A 17074-nucleotide genomic window follows, 5' to 3' on the forward strand; every position below is an offset into this window, starting at 1 on the left:
ATATTTTCAGCTGTTTATTCAGTAACTGTCTCCCTAACACAGTTTCGTACCAGCAAATAGAAAGCGAAGCAAAAAAAAATACATTACCAAATGATAAAGCCATTACGAAGCCATCGTAAATAAACACCCTGCTGGTTTTTCCTGGTTGGGGAATGCCCCTGAAGTTTCCGATCATCCTACGTTGCCATTCGCCCTGATTACTGCTGGACGCCGGGGCGTCATCTTCGTTTTTTTAATATTTTACTTGTGGAATCTCTTTACGGCCCTAGATTTTTTCTTTGAAATTGCGTGAAAATAATAATATATTAATAATTACAATATATCTGAATAAATGTGCCGCCTAAACATATTCTTCAAGAAAGTGGTTTAAACCCAAATGAAAAAAGTGACTAGAAAGCTTTGAGGCAACTATTAATATGGGCGTAATAAACAGATCTCACAGATCTAATGAGTGACACTAATTATTGTGAGCGGGCTGCTTGTTTTTATCAAAGGTTGAAAATTGACAGATAAATTTTGGCAAACAAATTTTTCAGATTTTGACGTTCGCTGAGGGTGCACAAAAGTGAGGTTAAACTGCCTCATGCAAACTACGATTGCTGCCGGTTTGTCCGTAAAGAGTTGTCCCTTACTGGTCCATTATCAGCTCACACAATTGCCGTTAGTTCGCCCAAACAGGCAGCCGGAAATCGTGTCTGGGGACACTCTAAGCATTTAAGGCACGTTTATGTCACGCCATGGCCACAGGATAGAGCACAACAACAAAGAACAAGAAGAGGAGAGTGACAAAACGCAAACCAAACAACTATTTTTGGCACAAAACCGATTCTTTCTGGGGTTCTATCATGGTCTTTTTTTTTTGTATAAATATATAGCGAAATTTGTTTACATAATAAAAATAGCGTGATGGATCGCTGTTGAATGTCCGTAAATTAATCTTTCTGTTTTGGGTCCGCTTGTGTCGTCGGCCATTACTGCTGCTGTCGAATTTGTGGCGTGGTGACGAAAAAAAGGATCGCTCCGTTAAATCCTGCCCATGTGTACATATTGAGCGAATAAATATTTATGTTTCCATGGGTTCATCCATGCACGCGAATAAAAAGCATATTCATAAAAGTAACCAACCCCCTATAATGGGGGGTTGCGCCGTCCTCGCAAATTTCTATAACCAAAACCCACAATCGGTTGCGTGCCCCTAAGTGCTTCTTTTGGACGCCCTCCCTGGATATTGAAATGTTGGTCCAAAATTACGACGGGACACGCAATTTTCAATCCTTTCCCATAGAGTCCTTTACACAATGCCCACTCAGAGACCATAAAGCAGACTTTGTCGGCTGATTTGTGGGGTCTTCGAGCCGGAACACGATTGAGATTTTTCGTAACTTTCAGCTTTTGGGGAAAAAATGTTGTCTTGGTTTTCAATATTAGTTTAAAAATTTGTTCCCAATGAAAAAATAACCTTTCTGGACGTATTTGAAAATTATTAAATTATTAATTTAACGTAAAATAACACGTGTCCTCTGGATATTCTCGTTCAACACTTTGTTCGTGGTTCCGAACTTCATGAACGCTTGTTCACGAATTTACCCAGTAAGAAAGACTCGAGCCGAAATGGCTCGAACCGCTCGCTAAACTCGAGCCGAATCTCGCTCGAATCGAGGCAAATTCGCCTCGAATTTGGCGTGTAAATGCCTCGAATTCGAGCTCTTTTGACACAAAAAATTCGCGCTACTCGAGCTAAGAAATATTTCACTCGCATCTCAGGAATTATTTCAAGTAGTTCAGACTTCAAACATAGATGTCGCTGTTCAATTAACCGACCGATGCGACCTCTAGCGGTGAGTAGGAAAATTAAGAGATTGTTTTGGTTTGATTTGGTAAACATTGCCAAATTTATCAAAAGGGCGAATTGACTAATAAAAGCCAATTCGCCCTTTTAATAAATTAAGCAATATACAAAAACTGGACAAAAAATACTAGAACACGTAAAGATTTATTATCTGGTAGATTTACAAATTTTATGTTTTTTTGGTTATGTTTTTCAAACTCTTGACGAATTCGCGGCACCACGACGAAATCGCGCCGGGAATCGGGGCCATCCGGAAGACGGACGTGGAAGAGTTCACGATGACCTGCTCGTCACGTAGTGTGCCACGTTGCGCTTCAGGTAGATCAAGGCCAGGAGCAGTTTTCCTTGACGCGATGTAGAATGTCCTTACGGCATCGGGACGACTTCACTTGCTCGATGCGCTTGACCAGGATTGTCCCGTTGACGCGCCTCATCACGATCACATCGAGGGCGTAATTTACAACGTTGAACACGCGCCCGGCCTTGTAGAAAATGCCCTTTTGAAAGGCATCGGTTCCGGCAAAAACGGTTCCAGTGAGTCCTGGAACAAGATAAATTATACTTTAGATTTCGGTTAAGTTTTAAAATGTTCATGACATACTTTAAATAAATACGTCAATACAATTCGGTTCCGTGAACAGAATTAATATTCCGACTAACTACGTGGGGTGGCACAAAACAGCTTGACTCCCCATCCCTTGCTACTTTCCCCAAACGACCGTCGTGGTTCCGGTCATGGCGGCCGACCTGGCGCTGCTGCTGCTGCGCACGATCGTCATCGATCGATCACGGTCAGCTCGAGCTGTTCCGCAGCAGGTTCTCGATGTGCTCCCGGATGAACGGATCGGCCATGGTGTTGTTCCGGTTGTTCCGCAGGATCGACTCGAACTCCATGATGTCGTTGTTCTTGTAGCTCACGATCAGGTTCGTCATGGACAAAATTTCCGGGCCGTTTTTGTGCGGTTTCGCTTCCTGCGAGTCGAACGGGTTGATGCCGGACCTCTTGAGCACGTTCGCGAGGACGAGGTATTTGAGACAGGTCGTGCGCCGGGACGAGCCGTACTCGTCGTAGTTGTTAAACGCCTCGAAAAAGTCCGTGTGTACCTTTTCGAACTCGCCTTCGCGCGCACCTACCGCCACACTCCCAGGTGACGCCCATGATAAAGGGGTGCGGGATGGCTGATTTAATGTGCAGGGACTGTTCGTGAAGGGCCTTTAGCTTTTTGTTGTTCTTACGGTGTACATTTGGATCTCAAGCGCGTAGACTTCTAGTAGCTTTCCCTTTTTAAGGTCGTCCTCGCCGTCGTCCGTCTGGCAGGATTGGTGCAGCTGTTTGAGGATTTTCTGGAGCTTGCCAAAGTCGTTCCGATCGAAGTACAGCTTCCCGAGCTTCGTGTTGGTTTTGAACCAGAGCCGATTGTTCTTGGCGTCTTTGAGCGCTTCCAGCGTGGTCTCGTAAAAGTTTTGCAACTGCTTCATGTTCTTCGAGGTCGAGATGTAGTCCAGAATTGCTTGTACCGGGTCATGATTACCGAGTAGTTTTTCTGAAAAGAATTCAATGGTTAAACAATAGATTCGAAGTCCCTACAGCGCCGTCCTTCCTCACCAATTTGAAGTTGATCTGAAGTTGGTCTTGTTCCAATGTAACCAGCGTAACGACGGGTAAGTCGATGCGGCTGACGCGGGCTTACCGCCGCAGGAAGCGATTTAACAGCGGAATGCCCAAGTCGTAGCCGATCGTCTTGAACTCCGCGCTAGCCTGCTTGCCGAAAATGTTGAACCGGGACCGGTTCGACGGTTTCTCGGCCGCGATCGTCACATCCTCCTCCCAGTTGATTTCGGCCAGGTCCGCATCAACCTCCGGCGGCGGGGCGTTGAACTCGACGTTGCTCGTGTCCAGCAGGGTGCGTTCAAACCCGTTGAACACGCCCATGATCTGCTGGCGCTGCTGGGACGAATCGAACTCCCGCGCCAACTGACTGTACACAAAGTCGTCCAGCAGGTTCGCGTTGTACTCCTCCATCATGGATCGCTCGAGCCGGATGTACTGCGAGCAGGTTGCGCTGTTTTTCACGATCGAGTGCACCTCTTCTTCCCATTGCGATCGACTTCCTCCAGGAACAACTGGCTGCAGTTGGGATCGACGGCCTCCTGGTAGCTCGGGAAGTAATCATCGTCGTCATCGACCTGCTGAACGACCGCCTCCGGCAACAATCAGTTCCATCTGCTCGCTCTCCCAGGCGTCGAAGGCTTGCGAGTCCAGCTGGTTCCTTTGGGATCTTCGGCTTGCTCGACGACGCCGCAATCTCGTTCGAGCTCTTGCGCTTTGGAGTGGAAATCCACGACTCGAACAGGGACTTGCGCGAGTTCGGGATGGTCGCGGAGAGTTTCCCGGGCGGCGATTCCTTCCGACTAAGCCAAACCATCCTGCACGGACTTCGCTCCGTCAGGGGAGTCCTTCTGCGAAATATCCAGCACGATGCACCGGCTTGTACCGGAGGAGGAACCGGAATAATCCTCCGGCTGGAAGAAAAGCAAGGGATTAGTTTGTTTTGTTTAATTCTAAAAATCAACTCACTTTTGTACAACATTTCACTGAAGGATAAATAAATGGCCAAGGTGCGATCCCAATGGTTACTTGACGGCGTTTCTGTGGCATAGTATGACGCATTCTCAGCGTGGTCAATCGTACTACATAGTACTTCTTCAAAACGTTCGTCTCTGCAATCTGGAACCGGACTCGGCTGGACTCAGGAACTTGTGGGCTGGATGGGATACGTTGACGATTTTGTTGGTGCTCGATGGAAAAGCAAAAAAAGAAAACGAAAAAAAAATGATTACCAAATTAAAATGTTTACACAAAAAAGGAACATGCTTGAAAAGAATCAGTTTTTTTTTTATTTTCTATTTGTATTTTTAAAGTATATATGTACAGTAGTTGTTCGAAAACGTAGCCCAGTCATCGAGTGCTGCTCGCTAACTGGGCTGAACGAAAAATAACGAGGGGACCACCGATGCATAATATTTTCCTGATGAAATATAAACATAAAAGTTACTAAAATTTATTAACAATGCTTACTTTTCATGTGTTAATCAAATAAAAATTTGAAAACTGTTTTTTTTCTATTATTTGAACAGGTTTTTGGCATCCATTAACCCCTCGGTCATTTCGGTTTTGTTTTTGGTTTTTTGACGTTTGTCGGTTACCGAACAACTACTGTATTCAATACCTTAATGATCAATGGAAATCAAAAAAGGTTTGAATTAAATGTAGACTCAAAACTAAAATCTAAATATATCGGGCAAAATACTTTTAAATAGTTCTTATAAATATTTATTATGAATATGATTCTGAAAGTTTGACTGTTGTTCTTCTTTTCTTTTCTAAAATTCAAAAATTCTAATATTCTAATATTCTAAAATTCTAAAATTCTAAAATCAGGGTGACCACTCAAATTCCATTTTCAAATTCCCGACTTTTTCCCGACTTTTTTCCAGACTTTTCCAGAATGCTCAAAACATAGACATTTCTTATTTAAAGAATGATTTCAAACAAAAAACCTTCTATAAGAAAAGTCAATATTAACAACCGAAAAAAAATCTCAATGAATTAAAAAAAACCCAAGTGTAGGTATTATTTTGTAAATATAGAAACTAAACAACAAATAAAGAAAACTTTAAAAATGTAATTTCATTATTATGATTCAGAGTAGAAACACAAACAATTAGTCTTTGAAAAAATAATCAAAAGTACAACAATTCTTATAACTTCCATGGTATTTTTTAAATTGGCAAATGTAAAGTTTATGATATTTTTGTTTAACTTCATCATCATTTTAAATCAAAGAATTCGCAAAAAAATAATTGCTGTTATTATTCATTAAAAGGATTTAGAAAAAATTCAAGGAATTCATAAAAGAAAATGTTTTTGCCAAGTTCCCTTTTTAATTTTGTAATTTTTGATATTGATTTTTAAAATCAATGTTAATTTATCGGTATGGTATGCAGTATTTAACTTTTTTTTTTTTTTCAATGAAAATTCAGTTTGATATGATTTTATGTTTTCCCACTTATTTTAAGCAAAATGTTTGAAGAGACAATTTTTTAAACAATCAAGCAATAACTCAAAATTTTTTGGATTTTTTTTTTGCAATTTCAATATTTTCAAAACGTAAACAAGTTTTCCAATTTCGGATTTTATTCGATATTTAAGTTTTCCGCAAACTGAAAATCAAGCTTTATCTATGGTAGGTGATTTATCCATACTCACAAAAAAAAGTTCAAGGGCAACATTTGAAAAAAAAACATATTTTAAATTACTCAATGAATTTAGTTAAACAATTACAAATATTTACCCAAAAAAACCATTGCCAAACTCAAGTTTAAATATTCAATTATGTGACAAAATCAAATAGAATCACAATTCTAAGCTGGCCATTAGGCTCTATTTTAATATTAGTTTTTCATTAACTTTACCTCTTGTTTTATGAACAAAAATTAATAGCGATCATTTGATTCATAAAAAAAGACTTTATGAATAAGATTTTGAATGTCTTAAACAGCTTTTCCATACTCAAATATATTGAAATAGTGCAAAGAACCTTAAATTTAAAGTAAGTTACTAGAACAGAAATGAGTGAATTCAATTTGAAAATTGTACAAAATTATTCAAGGGTTAAAAAATAATTTTCAAACAAGTATGCTCAGAATTCCCGACTTTTCCCGACTTTTTGACAAAAAATCATAAATTCCCGACTTTTTCCCGATTTTTGGCGGATTTTGGCGAATTCCCGACTTTTTCCCGACTTTCCCGATTTCCCGACTTGAGTGGCCACCCTGTTAAATTCTTAAATTCTTAAATTCTTAAATTCTTAAATTCTAAAATTCTAAAATTCTAAAATTATAAAATTCTAAAATTCTAAAATTCTAAAATTCTAAAATTCTAAAATTCTAAAATTCTAAAATTCTAAAATTCTAAAATTCTAAAATTCTAAAATTCTAAAATTCTAAAATTCTAAAATTCTAAAATTCTAAAATTCTAAAATTCTAAAATTCTAAAATTCTAAAATTCTAAAATTCTAAAATTCTAAAATTCTAAAATTCTAAAATTCTAAAATTCTAAAATTCTAAAATTCTAAAATTCTAAAATTCTAAAATTCTAAAATTCTAAAATTCTAAAATTCTAAAATTCTAAAATTCTAAAATTCTAAAATTCTAAAATTCTAAAATTCTAAAATTCTAAAATTCTAAAATTCTAAAATTCTAAAATTCTAAAATTCTAAAATTCTAAAATTCTAAAATTCTAAAATTCTAAAATTCTAAAATTCTAAAATTCTAAAATTCTAAAATTCTAAAATTCTAAAATTCTTAAATTCTTAAATTCTTAAATTCTTAAATTCTTAAATTCTTAAATTCTTAAATTCTTAAATTCTTAAATTCTTAAATTCTTAAATTCTTAAATTCTTAAATTCTTAAATTCTTAAATTCTTAAATTCTTAAATTCTTAAATTCTTAAATTCTTAAATTCTTAAATTCTTAAATTCTTAAATTCTTAAATTCTTAAATTCTTAAATTCTTAAATTCTTAAATTCTTCTTAAATTCTTAAATTCTTAAATTCTTAACTTCTTAAATTCTTAAATTCTTAAATTCTTAAATTCTTAAATTCTTAAATTCTTAAATTCTTAAATTCTTAAATTCTTAAATTCTTAAATTCTTAAATTCTTAAATTCTTAAATTCTTAAATTCTTAAATTCTTAAATTCTTAAAATCTTAAATTCTTAAATTCTTAAATTCTTAAATTCTTAAATTCTTAAATTCTTAAATTCTTAAATTCTTAAATTCTTAAATTCTTAAATTCTTAAATTCTTAAATTCTTAAATTCTTAAATTCTTAAATTCTTAAATTATTAAATTCTTAAATTCTTAAATTCTTAAATTCTTAAATTCTTAAATTCTTAAATTCTTAAATTCTTAAATTCTTAAATTCTTAAATTCTTAAATTCTTAAATTCTTAAATTCTTAAATTCTTAAATTCTTAAATTCTTAAATTCTTAAATTCTTAAATTCTTAAATTCTTAAATTCTTAAATTCTTAAATTCTTAAATTCTTAAATTCTTAAATTCTTAAATTCTTGAATTCGTATATTTTTTTATCCATAGTTTCTAAGAACTTCTCGATATTAATGACTTTTTCGATATCTTTTAAAATTAACTGTATTAAATTTGTCTTAAAATTTTGCTTTCAAGATAGAATTTCCTGTGCTATTTTAGATTTTTTTAAAGAGCCCATGAAATTGAGTAGTTTAGGTGAGAAGGTATTAATACTATTGAGGGAAAATATTAAAAATTAAAAGTACTGTTACAGTAAGTGTTGTCAGTATATAAAGTATTTAAATTTTGTTTGAATTAATCAAGGCAATCGAAGTATTGAAGTTTTCCAAGTATTCAAAGAATTTAATGTGTTGAGTATTGTAATGTGCGTTTCAAGCATTTCAGCAATTTCAAGCATTTGAAGTATTTAAACTATTAAATGTATTCAAATATTTCAAATATGTTAAGTATTTAAAGTACTTCAGGTATATGAAGTATTTAATAGTATTCTTCGTATTCAAAGGATTAAAATAATTCAGGTACCTATTTAAAATATTTAAAGTATTTCAATGAATTTATGTTTTGAACGTAGTTTTTTTTAAATATCAAGTATTTCAAATATTTGAAACTAGTTTTTCAAGTATATGAAGTATTTGAAGTATTGCAATTATTTAATGTATTAGAATTGTTCAAATATGTCAAATATTTGAAGTAGGGGAACTATACCCTTTTTCAGCCTATTTCTATTATCGGCCTATCAGCACTTTGATCAAGAATTAAAGCTTTTATAAAGTGTTTTTGACTGATCCAAAGTAATAAATAGCTCAAATAAAAGTGAGCAAGCAACTCTCCATTGTTGATACATCTAAAAATGTTGATTTAATAGCGGAAAACGGCGAAAGTGATGAGAATTGATCGAACGGCTTAGAGTGATTAAAATGGGTATATTTCCCCTAAATAAAGTACATCTAGTAAATCAAGTATTTCAAGTATTGCAAGTTTTTCAATTATTTCAAATATTTGATGTATTCAAAGGACTACACAATTCAAAGAATACGAAATATTTTAAGTTTTAAACGTATATCAATTATTTTAGGCATTGATTAAATTTCAAGTATTTTAAGTATTTGAAGTTTATCAAGTATTTTAAGAATATTAAATATTTAAGTATTAAAAGTACTCTAAGTATTACAAGTATTTTGAGTGTTTCAAAAATTTCAAATACATCAAGTATTTAATTAACTTCAAATATTCAAAGTACCCAAAGTATTTGAAGTAATAAAATATTTAAAGTTTTTAAGGGTGCACAATAGCGTGGCTCACGGATATATGAAAAAGACAAAAGTGTTCAATTTCGAACGCCTCGACCGAAATTTTGTAGCATTATAACCGCAGAAGCTAGCCTGAAATTTTGAGCGCATTTTGTTAATGTTTAGTTGTTCCACTCTTAATCTGAAGTTATAAAGAAATTTCATTAAATTTAATTTATTTATTTTCAACTTTTTAACTCTTCTTTGAGAAAGTTTTCCTATGCCGTATGATTTTTTTCAGAATAGAGGTTTCTCATAGGTTTTGATCCGGGGAACAACTTTGTAGAACATCGCAAAGCGCTAGGAATTAATCCCATAAAGATACAGACAAATTTTTAGAGAACGTTGAATTTTGTTTCCGTACTCCAAAAAATATCCTGTATCTTTTCGGGATCAATTATTAGCGCTTTGCGATGTTCTACAAAGTTGTTCCCCGGATCAAAAACTATAAGAAACCTGAGAATAGGAAATTTTTAGAAGTTCCATACTAACTTCAGGTCAATGGTGGAAGTACTAAACCTTAACCAAATACGCTCAAAATTTCAGGTTATGTTCTGGGGCCATATTGCTACAAAATTCCGGTCGAGGCGTTCGAAATTGAACACTTTTGTCTTTTTCATATATCTGTTAGCCACGCTAGTGCACAACAACGAAAGAAGTTGTTGTCTTCTTATTCCAAAATTGTCAAACTTACGGACCCAATCCTGCAATAGTGGGATTGTAAAATTAATCAAACTATGATGAAAATTACTTTGTAAACTCTAGGTGATGAATAAAAAAATATTTCGATAGTAGCCGTAGTTTTGAAGACACTAAAATTTCTGTAACAAAAATCTGGGTGCAAAAGCTCTGGTTGATGTGCACCGTACAAGAATTTAAAGTCTTAATGTATTTAAAGTATTCAAAGTATTTCAATTATTTTTAGTGTTAAATGTATTGAAAGTATTTCAAGTGTTTAAAACATTTCAAGTATTTGAACTATATCAAGTATATAAAGTATATAAAATCTTTAAAGTGTTTCAAATATTTTGAATTTTTAAAAGAATATAAAGAACTTCCAGAGTTTCAAGTATATAAAGAATTCAAAGTATTTAATGTTTTCAAAAATTTCTAATGTTTTTAGTATTTGAAGAATATCAAGTACATCAAATACTAAAAACAAAGTATTTCAAACATGCAAATATTACAAATGTTTTGATTGTTTAGAGTATTTAATGTACTAATAACTAATATGTACTAGTGTTTAAAGTATGTAAAGTATGTAAAGTGCTCTGGATTTCTAGATTAAATTTTCAAAAGGTCCTATCAGCATAGGAAACCCACGACTCAAAGGATGTTTTGAAAATTTACTCTAGATTCAAAGTATTTCAAGTATTTCAAGTATTCCAAGTATTTAAATTAAAGTATTTAAAGTATTGAAAGTATTGAAAGTATTTAAAGTATTTAAAGTATTTTTTAAAGTATTTAAAGTGTTTAAAGTATTTAAAGTATTTAAAGTATTTAAAGTATTCAAAGTATTCAAAGTATTCAAAGTATTAAATGTATTAAAAGTATTAAAAGTATTTAAAGTTTTTAAAGTATTTAAAGTATTTAAAGTATTTAAAGTATTTAAAGTATTTAAAGTATTTAAAGTATTTAAAGTATTTAAAGTATTTAAAGTATTTAAAGTATTTAAAGTATTTAAAGTATTTAAAGTATTCAAAGTATTCAAAGTATTCAAAGTATTAAAAGTATTAAAAGTATTAAAAGTATTTAAAGTTTTTAAAGTATTTAAAGTATTTAAAGTATTTAAAGTATTTAAAGTATTTAAAGTATTTAAAGTATGCAAAGTATTTACAGTATTTAAAGTATGCAAAGTATTTAAAGTATTTAAAGTATTTTTTAAAGTATTTAAAGTATTTAAAGTATTTAAAGTATTTACAGTATTTACAGTAATTAAAGTATTTAAAGTATTTAACGGTGCACATCAACCAGAGTTTTTGCACCCAGATTTTCGTTACAGACATTTTAGTATCTTAAAAACTACAGGTACTATTGAAATATTTTTGTATTCATCCCCTAAAGTACTGTCCACAAAGTAATTTACAATAAAGTATGATTAATTTTACAATTCCGTTATTGCAGGATTGAGTCCGTAAGTATGACAATTTTGGAATAAGAATACAACAACTTCCTTCGTTGCTGTGCACCCTTAAAGTGCTTAAAGATTTAATGTGATTTAAAGTATTTAAGTGCTTAAAGTGCTTACAAAGGACTAAAATATCTAAAGAATTTAAAATATTCAAAGTATTTAAAGTGTTTCACTTATTTCAAGCATTGAAGGCATTTCAAGTTTTTTTTGAAGTTTATCAAGTATTTCAAGAGTTTATTATTTTAAGTATTTAAAGTACTTCAAGTATTAGAAGTATGTTATTTATTTCAAATATTCAAGGTACTCAATGTATTTGAAGTAATCAAATATTTTAATTATTTACATTATTTAAAGTACTTCAGTATGGCAAGAATTTAATGTATTAAAAGTATTAGTATTCAAAGGACTAAGACTATTGAAAGTATTCAACAAATTTCAAGGATTTCACTTTTATGTATTTTATGTATTTTAAGTATATCAAATACTGTTGTAAGTATTCAATGAGTTCAAGTAATCAAAGTATTCAAAGGAATTAAAGTATTCAAAGTTGATTCAAAGTAGTTTAACAATTATTGAAATTCAAAATATTTGAAGTATTTCAAAAAATTCAGTAATTGCAGGTGCGTAAAATATTTCAAGTACTTAAAGAGTTCAAAGTATTTAAATATTTTAAATATTTAATGTTTTAAAAGAACTTCAAGTATTTAAAGTATTTGAATTACATCAAGATTTCATGTATTTTATTTATATCAAGAATTTTAATTATTAAAGTATCCAAAGTATTAATAAAATTTCATATATTCCATCAAATATATCAAGTAGTTAATGTTCGTCATGTACTTCAATTGTTGGAAGTATACCAAATATTTCAATTATATAAAGAATTTAAAATTTAAAATTGAGGTGAAAAGTCATTGATTGTAATTGGACACTCAATAATATTTTAACTAAATGAATGTACATGGAAAAGAAAATCTGAATAAATATTAAAAAAGAATTTCAAATATTTTAAGTATACTTAGCATTCTAAGTATTTGAAGTTTATTAAGTTTTCAAACTTTTAAGTATTTAGGTATTCAAATTCAAAGTATTTGTTAAATATTTCAATTTAAAATATATTACATTTTTTTGATTATTTAAATTTTCAGTTAAAGTGTCCAAAGTATTCAAAGTATTAAAAATATTTCAAGTATTTCACTTCACTTAAGTATTAAAAAAAATAAAAATATTCTAATTATTCTATGTATTGTAAGTATATCAAGTAGCTGAAGTGCATTACGTATTTCAAGTGTTTCAAGTTTTTTAAAAAGATTTTCAAGTATTTGAAGAATTTTAAGCATGTCATGAATTTTAAGTTCAGTGGACTCTCTCGTTGTCGATATTGAAGGGACCGTCGAGAGCGGGAGTTATCAAATTATAGAACGAAAAATCGAAGCAATCTATTTGAAGGGACTAAAAATTTCAAATATTTGCAACGGCCTTAATGTATTTAAAATATCTGAAGTACAATAATTTCATGTATTTAAAGTATTCAAATATTTCAAATTTATAAAGTATTTAAATATTTGAATAACTCAACATTTGCTTTGAATGTTTAAAATACTTGAAATCCTTAAAATAAATAAAATACTGTGATTAATGACTAGATATCAGGAGTTTTTTTAAAAGGTCCAATAAACCAAATTTTCAGTTTTTGCTTTTTTTAATACCCTTAACTCAAGGCGGTTTCTAAAACACCCAGAAAGCAGAAACTGGAAATTTATTGGACCATTTTTTTGTTTTTAAAAATCCAGATATCCAAAATACTTAATCATACAAATTTCTGCATTTCTGTTTGACCCAATCTCACTCTTAGTACTCTTATGTTTGTTATATTTAAAATACTTGATACATTTGAATTTTTCAACAAATTTATTTACTTAATATATTTTCATAATTTGAAATTGATTTATAATTTTTGATATTAATATATCGTCAATTATTCGGAACATTCAATAGAATCATTGCAATTTATGTAAATACTTAAAAAAAAATGAATTCTTTTGTAAACTCCTTTGATACTTTCAAAACACAGGAAATATAAAATTTACTTAAAATACTTGAACACATAAAATTCTATAAAATTCTTTCAAGACTTCCAGTTTTTAAATGAGTTAGGAAAGGATATCATTGTATTTATAAAACTTTGAATACCAGAAATGCTTTAAATACTTGAAAGAATTGAAGTTAAAATACTTAATAAATTTGGAAATATTTGAATTGCTTAATTATTCGAATCTAATCAATACTTCGGCGGCAGGCTTAACCGAATGGTTACGCTGTCCGCTTTGTAAGCAGATGATCATGGGTTCGATTCCCATCTGCTCCAACATTCCATCGGGTGGGGAAGTAAAACGTCGGTCCCGGCCTCGGTTGTTGTTAGGCCGTTAAGTTATTCCAGGTGTAGGAGTCGTCTCCATGCCATAAGTACAAACAACACACCAAACCAAGCCTACTCCGGTGGAATCGCTGGTGGCGGTTGGACTCGCAATCCAAAGGTCGTCAGTTCGAACCCTGGGGTGGAAAGTTCCTTGGAGTAGAAAGAGGTTTTGGTCCACCTCCCCATTCAAGCCTTCGGACTCCTAAGCTCGAGCAGAAACTTGCAATAAAGACCACAAAAGACCTTGGGGTCGTGAATGTGTGTGGATGTTTTGATTTTTTGATTACACCAATTTATTAGAATATTTTGAAGAACTTAAAACACTTCCAATATTCGAAATGGTATGAATTTTTTAAATCTCTGAAAATACATTAAATGCCCAAAATATTCCGAATACTTGAATACTTTCAAATCATTAAAAACCTAAACATTTTAATTTGTTGCATCAATAATTAATAATCAATAAAATCATACTAAAATTTAATTTAATGTGAAACATTATAAACTTGACACTTATCATTTGCAATAAAAGAAATCGAGAAATGGTCTGATTCTACTTACCCGTTATAGGGGAACTATACCCTTTCTCAGCCTATTTCTATTATCGGCCTATCAGCACTTTGATCATGAATTACAGCTTTAATAAAGTGTTTTTGACTGTTCCAAAGTAATAAATAGCTCAAACAAAAGTGAGCAAGCAACTCTCCATTGTTGATACATCTGAAATATTGATTTAATAGCGGAAAACGGCAAAAGTGATGAGAATTGGTCGAACGGCTTAGAGTGATTAAAATGGGCATATTTCCCCTATTAACCTTATGTGTTCCATCTTCAGGGCAAACTCGTTTGTCTCCTAGAACTGCTGCTCAGTTATTTAAAGCGGAAGAAAATATCCAGGACATGTTAGTCCTACCCGAACACCTTCCGGTTGTCCCGGCCAGCCTCAAAGATTCTTCTTTTTCTCGCGGTGATCATATGAACCTTCTGGTTCCAGTTTGAGTTTTCTTCGTATAATTTTTGTTCACTTTTTCTTCCTCTGAATTGCTTTTTATTCCTTTTATCAATTCGCACCATTCCACAACACACCACCTCCCCCCCCCCCCCCCCACCCCCCCTCGCAATCAATCAACATCACAAAATCGCGCGAGCAAGTTCAGCCCGCTTCTCCGCCGCAGTTCTTAACTAGCAGCTCCACCACGTCAGGTCGCCGCGGGTCTTCCCCCACGCCAAGCGATCCCACCACCATCCCAGCCCATGATCCAGCACGTCCCACCGAGTGCTGTCGTTTTCCACTGATAGCCGCCCCCAGCCAGGGCTCGGTCTGATGGCCCAGATGGCCGCTACAGCGGTAGGTGTGGCGATCGTTTTCGCCGTCGGTCACACTACCATGACCATGACCGGACTGTTCTCCGGTTCGGAATCGAATGAAACGGTACCGGTTCCACGCCTGTCCCGCAGATTGCTGCTGTCCCGGAAGCGCACGGCAGCGGGCATTTCTTTTCGAGCGCCCAGAACTCTTTTTCCCGATCCGGCAAAAAAAAAACGGCACTACCGCAGTCCGCACACGGCACTCTTCCGGCAGCTATTTTTCCGATTTTTATTTAAAAAACCACAACACGTACCAAGAACCGGAACATGGTCCACGCCGTGTTCCAGATTCCACGAAGAACCGAACGAACCTGCACGCGGTAGAGAAAACGTAAACATTTTAAATTTGGCTAAGTCCAAATCTGACAGCTCGCTGCTGCGTCAGAAATGCAATATTTCAGCTGTTTTCAGAGGGTTCTGTGCATCACCGCTAGGAGGCGTCATAATTTGAGCCATGCGACCTCTTTTTTTGGAAACGCGAACTAATTTGGCTCGACTTGGATTTTGGCTGTTTTACTGGGTAGGAACAGATTTTTCTCCGTGAATAATGTATTCTCCTCGCTTATTTTTTTATCGCTATAGATTTACCAAATCCTGTCCTCCTGGTCTCAAATGAAAGCCTAAGATGTCCCCTTTAAGAAACCGACCTATAAACCCGGATTTGGTCACCGGGAACCACCGGGAATCTGCTTTAATTAAAAAAGACCTGTGAGTCTTGAATCCTGAATCTACGGAAAATGTCATCCACGCAGGTTTCTACTAGTTGCATTCGACATATTAATTTCTATACTTTGATCATGGCCAGATGACCTACCGGTTCCGCAAATCCGGAACATTCCGAAAAGTTAATTATTTTACTGTTTTTCACTTAGATGGCGTCCAGAGATTTTCGGAATATCAGAATCCCCCCCCCCCCTCCCCCTGTCACGCACTTTTCCTATCGAGAAATTAAAAAGAGAGATGTGAACCGGTAACATGGAGTTAAACTTTCGCAACTGTCATGGTAAACTTCACAGAAGCTTGACAGAAAGTTTAACTCCATGTTGCACTTTTTATTTCTCGATACCTTTGACATGGGCTGTCACAAACCTCAGACCCCTCCCCCCTCCCCCTTTTTATGGACGTAATTTTTGAACGAACCCTTACGATAGCTGAAATCGAGCCATTAAACTGACATAACGTGAAGACTTTCATCATTGTCATGATTTTTCGTTCAAAGATTTAAATTTTGCGTCGCTTTCAATATTTTGACAAATTCCTTCAACAAGTTGTTTAAAATAGTGCCCTACACATGCTGATTCCTTATGGTAACGATTATCCCATTCCTTGTAAAGTTATGGAAATCGTCATTAATCAATGATTGCCAACTAGGACACTGTTCCACAAAATTATATAAATTTTGAAGCACAATTGATTTAGATCAAAAATTACTTGAGTGGCTTCAAGAAGGCAACAACCGGCACATGCTGATTCCTTTTGCTGCTGAAATTCGTTAAATTGAATTCAATACAGAATATTTTATAGTGATGATCAATTTTCTTCGAAAATGATCAACGGCTTCACCATAAATTCAATACACGATTTTCAAAACCACTCCGAATTATTGCTAACCAGTCCCGGGTCCCGGGCAAACCTGAAACCAGTTCCCGTTCATCCAAGGAACGGTCAAGCTTCACGAAATTGGAAGATATAGCAATATTTAGTCATGCTGATCCATACGGGCTAATTCGGAACCGGTTACCGATGAAATTGTAAAATATATCAACCTACGGTCATGCCATTGTTCTCTAACCCATCATGGCCACTCTGGAACCAGTTACAGATGGCCACTTGAATACTCTTGGGGACAAAATATGCTAGAAAAGTCAATGTTATATCTTCAAACGAAAAATCATGGCAATGGTGCAA

The 17074-nt window shown here is 33.5% G+C and overlaps 1 protein-coding gene and 1 pseudogene across 2 annotated transcripts in view; one reads left to right on the forward strand and one right to left on the reverse strand.

Moving 5' to 3' along the window:
- LOC120428741 (tubby-related protein 4) overlaps positions 1–17074 on the forward strand; it is a 90088-nt gene that overhangs the window by 65918 nt on the left and 7096 nt on the right. The window lies entirely within an intron of this gene.
- Positions 1975–15681, reverse strand: LOC120428738 (COP9 signalosome complex subunit 2-like; annotated as a pseudogene).

The sequence above is a fragment of the Culex pipiens genome, chromosome 1 (genome assembly GCF_016801865.2).
Source record: "Culex pipiens pallens isolate TS chromosome 1, TS_CPP_V2, whole genome shotgun sequence".
NCBI lineage: Eukaryota > Metazoa > Arthropoda > Insecta > Diptera > Culicidae > Culex > Culex pipiens.